At 39.7% G+C, this 7,500-nt stretch overlaps 1 long non-coding RNA gene across 1 annotated transcript in view; it reads left to right on the top strand.

Annotated features, from left to right (window-relative positions):
* The window catches only part of LOC138862668 (uncharacterized), a 17,690-nt gene that overhangs the window by 7,627 nt on the left and 2,563 nt on the right, over positions 1 to 7,500 (top strand). The window contains exons 2-3 of the long non-coding RNA XR_011398731.1: positions 4,459 to 4,980; positions 5,729 to 5,891. This is a non-coding gene — a long non-coding RNA (uncharacterized lncRNA). The remainder of the gene's footprint in view (positions 1 to 4,458; positions 4,981 to 5,728; positions 5,892 to 7,500) is intronic.

Here is a 7,500-nt window from a genome sequence, read left to right as displayed (position 1 = left end):
TTATTATTATTATTATTATTATTATTATTATTATTATTATTATTATTATTATTATTATTATTATTATTATTATTATTATTACTATTATCATTATCATTATTATCATTACAATTAATATTATCCTTTTCAATTTAACATCTTTCATACTATTATCAATATCATCATTATCATTATCATTGTTACAGTTGAATGACCTTATAGCCGCTGTAGTTGTTAATGTCATCTTTATCTTTTTTGTTTGTTTGTTTTTATTATCACTATTGTCTTAATATTATGATTATTATTACTATTGTTACTTTCTAGTCTACTGTTGCTTTTTATCATTACTGATGTTATTGATAGTACTATTGATGTTATTCTTATTTTGGTTATCATTATTGTTAGTCATTATTTTGTTATTGTCATTATTATTATTATTATCACTATTGTTTTGTTATTATTATTATCATCATTATTATTATCATTATTATCATTATTATTATTGTTATTATTATTATCATTATCATCATTGTTATTATTTTCCTTATCATTATTACTATCATTATCATTGTTGTTGTTGTTGTTTTTGTTGATATCATCTTTTATTATCATTATCATCTTCAACATAATCATTATCATTATTATCATCATCTTTATTACTCATAATCATCATTATTATTATTCCATTATCCTTACCAATATTGTTATTATTATTATTATCATCATTATTATTATCATTATTGTTATTAATATTAGTAGTAGTAATATCATTATTGTTATTATTATTATTATTATCATGATTATTATTATTATTATCATGATTATTATTACTATTACCATTGCATTATTAGTACCATTTTTATTGCAATTATTATCTTCACTATCATATTTATCATTATTTTTGTTTTTGTTATCAACACTATTGTTTTCATTATTATTTTCCTCATTATTATCCTTATCATTGTTGTAGTTATTATCATCATCATCATCATCATCATCATTATCATCATTATTACTGTTATCATTTTAATCCTTATGATTATTATCACTATCACTCTTATTATCACAATTACTACTGTCATTATTCTGATCATTATAAAGGAGGTTATTTCCCTAGTTAATGTCTTATATGTATCGTTGTTATTTCAGTTATTATGATCATCGTTATCATTGTCATCAACAGTGCCATTATCATCATCGTTATTATCAACATTATTATTGTTCTTGCCATACATGTCATTTCATCAGTAACATCATCCTTGCCATAGTTATTTCAATGTTCGAATTTGTTTTTACTGAGCATATCTTTACGAACCATTTATTAACCAATTAATATGTTTTTTTTCTATTTTTTTCTATGGTTGGGCGAGGCAGTTAGTCATTGTCAAAGACAACCATGTGAACAAACATTCTTCTCGCATCTTCTCGTTCTTTCTCGTTCTTTCTCGCTGTCTCCCGTCGTTTCTCGCAAGTTCTTTATTTTTTATTTATTTTTTTTAGTCATATGGAGAGTTTCGAAGAAAAAAAGAATCCAGAAAGGAGATTCATGGTAACTTAAATTCTTTATTTTCTTTAATTCACCTTCTTTGTTTTTTTGTGACTAATTCCTTACTTTCTTAGATTATTTTTCTTTGCCGTTCGTGTTTTTCTTTTTAGCGGAAGGAGAAACGAGCTCTTAATATTATCGATTTAAGGCGACTCCAACACCTGGCGGGAGTGACTCCGGTCGGGGTCCCTCAAGTGGCATTTGAGTGCGATCCTAGAATTCTTAGAATCTCTCAGCATCCGTAGCTCTCCCCTCAGCACCTCCCTTCCCCTCCCCTCCCTTCCCCTCCCCTCCCTTCCCCTCCCCTCAGCACCTCCCTCCCCTCCCATCCCCTCCCCTCCCCTCCCCTCAGCACCTCCCTCCCCTCCCATCCCCTCCCCTCAGCACCTCCCTCCCCTCCCTTCCCCTCCCCTCAGCACCTCCCTCCCCTCCCTTCCCCTCCCTTCCCCTCCCTCCATCCCCTCCCCTCAGCACCTCCCTCCCCTTCCCTTCCCCTCCCCTCAGCGCATCCCTCCCCTCCCTTCCCCTCCCCTCAGCGCATCCCTCCCCTCCCTTCCCCTCCCCTCAGCGCCTCCCTCCCCTCCCTTCCCCTCCCTTCCCCTCCCCTCCCATCCCCTCCCCTCAGCACCTCCCTCCCTCCCTTCCCCTCCCCTCAGCGCATCCCTCCCCTCCCTTCCCCTCCCTCAGCGCATCCCTCCCCTCCCTTCCCCTCCCCTCAGCACCTCCCTCCCTCCCTTCCCTTCCCTCCCCTCAGCACCTCCCTCCCCTCCCTTCCCCTCCCCTCAGCACCTCCCTCCCCTCCCTTCCCCTCCCTCAGCGCATCCCTCCCCTCCCTTCCCCTCCCCTCAGCACCTCCCTCCCCTCCCTTCCCCTCCCCTCAGCGCATCCCTCCCCTCCCTTCCCTCCCCTCAGCACCTCCCTCCCTCCCATCCCCTCCCCTCAGCCAGCCTCCCTCCCCTCCCATCCCCTCCCCTCAGCGCCTCCCTCCCCTCCCTTCCCCTCCCCTCAGCACCTCCCTCCCCTCCCTTCCCTCCCCTCAGCGCATCCCTCCCCTCCCTTCCCCTCCCCTCAGCGCCTCCCTCCCCTCCCTTCCCCTCCCTTCCCCTCCCCTCCCATCCCCTCCCCTCAGCACCTCCCTCCCCTCCCTTCCCCTCCCCTCAGCACCTCCCTCCCCTCCCTTCCCCTCCCCTCAGCGCATCCCTCCCCTCCCTTCCCCTCCCCTCAGCACCTCCCTCCCTCCCTTCCCCTCCCCTCAGCGCATCCCTCCCCTCCCTTCCCCTCCCCTCAGCACCTCCCTCCCTCCCTTCCCCTCCCTCAGCGCATCCCTCCCTCCCTTCCCCTCCCCTCAGCACCTCCCTCCCTCCCTTCCCCTCCCCTCATTTTCCTTCTGTTTATTTCCCCTTCTTCCATTTTCTGATGCTACTGCCTCACGGTTTCTCTTTCCCAATTCCTTCGCTCCCTTTTCGCCCATAAACGCTCTCCCCTTTCTTCCCCCCCCCTTTTTTTTTATCTCCCTTTTCCTTATTCCTCTACCCTTAATTTCTCCTTCCTGTCTCTTCTCATCCTTCCCTTCCCCAATACCGTTCCCTTTCCCTTCCCTTCCCCATCCCCTTCCTCTCTCTCTCTCTCTCTCTCTCTCTCTTTCTCTTTCTCTCTCTCTCTCTCTCTCTCTCTCTCTCTCTCTCTCTCTCTCTCTCTCTCTCTCTCTCTCTCTCTCTCTCTCTCTCTCTCTCTCTCTCTCTCTCACCCTTCCTCCCTCGTTATCTCGCCCTACCTGTACTCTGCGGCCTTGGTTTTTCATGGGAGGAAAAGGGTATGACGGGGGGTGACATGGGAGGGGAAAGGAAAGAGGGAGGGTTTATGAGGAAGGGGAGGGGGTGGTATAAGGAGGGGGAAGGGGAAAGAGGGAGGGTTTATGAGGAAAGGGAAGAGGGTGGTATAGGGAGGGGGAAAGGAGGGGTATAGAATTATAGGGAAAGGATGTGTCTGTAGTGTAGGAAGAGGGGAAGAAATGGAACAGGGAGGGTGAGTGTAGTATAGGGAGGGGAGGTGTGATTTTGGGAGGGGAATAGTGTGGTATAGGGAAAGAGAGGATGTGGTATGCAGAGGGGGCTTTGGTATCGGGAGGGGCAAGGGAGGGGAGGAGATATGACAGTGACTGGTACTGAAGTGTCCCTCGACCGCCTGTCACCACCTCTCTCTCTCTCTCTCTCTCTCTCTCTCTCTCTCTCTCTCTCTCTCTCTCTCTCTCTCTCTCTCTCTGGTCCCTCGACCGCTCTCTCACCACTCTCTCTCTCTCTCTCTCTCTCTCTCTCTCTCTCTCTCTCTCTCTCTCTCTCTCTCTCTCTCTCTCTCTCTCTCTCTCTCTCTCTCTCTCTCTCTCTCTCTCTCTCTCTCTCTCTCTCTCTCTCTCTCTCTCTCTCTCTCTCTCTCTCTCTCTCTCTCTCTCTCTCTCTCTCTCTCTCTCTCTCTCTCTCTCTCTCTCTCTCTCTCTCTCTCTCTCTCTCTCTCTCTCTCTCTCTCTCTCTCTCTCTCTCTCTCTCTCTTTATTTTTTCTCTCTTTCTCTCTCTCCAGTTCCTCTCTGTGTGGAAGCCCCAGTAATCCTTCGTTGCATCTGTTAGCAAATGATTATGCTACAAGAAGGCAAACATTAAAGGTAGCCGGGGGTCTCTCTCTCTCTCTCTCTCTCTCTCTCTCTCTCTCTCTCTCTCTCTCTCTCTCTCTCTCTCTCTCTCTCTCTCTCTCTCTCTCTCTCTCTCTCTCTCTCTCTCTCTCTCTCTCTCTCTCTCTCTCTCTCTCTCTCTCTCTCTCTCTCTCTCTCTTCCCTAAAATAATTTCTATTGAAGTTGGAGATTTATATACCGATGTTGTAGTTCGTTTTCAAATGATTTTATCTGAAAATATGAGATGAGAAGAAACTCGATTTTTTCAGTGTAAATAAAAATGTAAATCCGAAAGCAACGGCAAAGCGATGAAAAACATATATGCATTGTTTTGTGATACGTAGAAAATCCAATAAAGACGATATTTAGACAATATAATACCTAGAAAATATGATAAAGATAATACTAAGAAAATACAATAAAGTCGATGCAATTCAATAAAGATGCACCCTTAGAAAATACAATAAAGACGATACTTAGAAAATACAATACTTAGAAAATATAATAAAGATGATGCTAAGAAAATACAACAAAGACGATGCAATACAATAAAGATGCATCCTTAGAAAATACAATAAAGATGATCCTTAGAAAAAACAATAAAGATGATCCTTCCCCCACGAAAACATCACACGCGACGAGAAAAATACAATGAACGATGATGATGATAACAAACGCCCACTTATGATAGCCAAGGCAGTTACAGGCCCGGCCACCAGAGGATGCCAGGGGCCTGCCTGCCTCTCCCAGCGATGGAGACGTAGGCTCGTCGCCAACACTCGAAGCATGACGTAAGTATAGCGAGAGAGAGCGTTGTGAAGTCTCCAATGTGCATTCTTATGAAGGAATCTGGAATGCTTTATGTCTTGAGCTGTCTGTCTCCGCGACAGCTGTTCAAATCCTGTCGGGAGGTTTTCTCGAAGAAATTTTCCTTTTTTTGTTTACTTCTTTGCCTGTTTTCTTCTTCTCCTTCTTCTTTTCCTTCTTCTTCTCCTTCTTCTAATTCTTTTTCTTCTTCTTCTCCTTCTTCTTCTTCTTCTTCTTCTTCTTCTTCTTCTTCTTCTTCTTCTTCGTCTTCTTCTTCTTCTCCTTCTTCATCATCATCATCTTCTTCTTCTTCTTCTTCTTCTTCTTCTTCTTCTTCATCATCATCATCATCTTCTTCTTCTTCATCATCATCATCATCATCTTCTTCTTCTTCTTCTTCTTCTTCTTCTTCTTCTTCTTCTTCTTCATCATCATCATCATCATCATCATCATCATCATCATCATCATCATCATCTTCTTCTTCTTCTTCTTCTTCTTCTTCTTCTTCTTCTTCTTCTTCTTCTTCTTCTTTTGTTTTATCGTGTGTGTGCCTGTGTCGTGTATTTGTTTCGTGATCTGATAGATAAGCTCTCCGTGTTTTATTCCGTACTGATAAGGCGAGGAAGATACAAAAAATAAATAAATGATAATAATAATAGTAATAAAAAATCCATTTATATGATGAACTTAAAGAGAACTGTCTTAATTATCATTTCGTTTGGATAATTGCAGGCAAACCAATTAATGACTTGCCAAATGTGCTCGCTCGGTTAACTACACACAAAGATAAGCATTTATATTCTTGGAATCATCAAGGCATTGCATCATGAGGAGGAGTTGCGTCAAAATTCAACTTTTGAATTAATAAGTACTTCGTTATGGACATCAGGTCGTGGTAAGTACTCTCTGCTTTTACGTGTTTCTTATCCATCTTCTCCTTGTTTGTCTGATTTTTCTTCTACTTCTTTTTCTTCTTCTACTACTACTACCACTACTTCTTCTTCTTCTTCTTCTTCTTCTTCTTCTTCATCCTCTTCTTCTTTTTCTATTTCTTCTACTTCTTCTTCTTTTTCTTCTTCTTCTTCGTCTTCATCTTCTTCTTCTTTCTTTCTTTCTCTCTTTCTTTCAATCTTTCTTCGGTGTTGGCTATTATTAATTATACTTATCTCTGTTAAAATCTTTTTGATCATGACAAGACATACATTCTCATTTTTTGTTTATTTATTTTTTCTTCTTCTTCATCATCTTTTTTTAATCACTCGTTACTTTACGGTCATTTACATTTTCATTTACACGGAAAGAAAACTTTTTTTTTTACTAGATATATTTAAAAAACAAGAGACTGAGAATGCCCATAATATTTTTAGAAAAATGTTATACTGATTACAGATGAATAAATACTCAATAAATGAAATTGAAGATAAAAAAAAATCTTATGATATGAAAATTAGATAATAATTAAAAAAAAGAAATAAAATCCAGTTTATTTCCGAATATTTTTTTTTTAAATAAATAAACAAGATTAACCACTTTTTCCATTTTCCTCTCTCCTCCTATCTATTTCTTAGGTATTCCTCCTTCGTGCTTATTTATTTCCTTATCTTCTACGTTTTTAAGTTGTCATCACGTGTCATGCTTCCTGTACCATCGCTTAGAGTGATCAGTCAACTGTCTTATTAGATTTTCATATTTCTTTAAGATTCATTATCATCATTATTCATTCTTATTATTATTATTATCATTCAATGTTATTATTATTATTCATTATCATTATCATTCATTATCTTTATCATTCATTATCATTATCATTCATTATCATTATCATTTATCATCATTATCATTCATTATCATTATTCATCATTATTATCATTATTCATTATCATTATTCATCATTATTATCATTATTCATTATCATCATTCATCATTATTATCATTATTCATTATCATCATTCATCATTATTATCATTATTCATTATCATCATTCATCATTATTATCATTATTCATTATCATCATTATTCATTATCATCATTATTCATTATCATCATTCATCATTATTATCCCTATTCATTATTATCTCTCATTATCGTTCTCTGAGGAAAGTCTACGAATGTATTTTACGTGTGTGATTTCGGGGCACAAGTGTGTTGTCTGTTTTTTCCTCTCTCTCTCTCTCTTTCTTTCTCGTTTATGTCTTTATCTCCATTTTTGTGTGTGTTTTTTGTGTATGCTTGTAGTCTTAAAGCTGTTTGTTTTTCTCATTCTTTTTTTCTCTGTCTTTCATTCTCTCTTTCACTTTCGTTCTTTCTTTCTCTCTCTCTATCTATCTGTGTGAATACATACATACATACAGATGTAGATAAATCCATCCATCCATCTACTCATCCACCCACCTACCTACCCATCCATCCATCCATCCAACTATTCATTCATCCATCCATCCACCTGCCCACCTATCCATCAATTCACTCATAAACCCATCCACCCATCCATCCATCTACCCACC

Source organism: Penaeus vannamei, chromosome 9, assembly GCF_042767895.1.
Source record: "Penaeus vannamei isolate JL-2024 chromosome 9, ASM4276789v1, whole genome shotgun sequence".
Taxonomy (NCBI): Eukaryota; Metazoa; Arthropoda; class Malacostraca; order Decapoda; family Penaeidae; genus Penaeus; species Penaeus vannamei.
The sequence above is the reverse complement of the archived record's forward strand: the minus strand, read 5'-3'. Positions and strand labels throughout refer to the sequence as shown.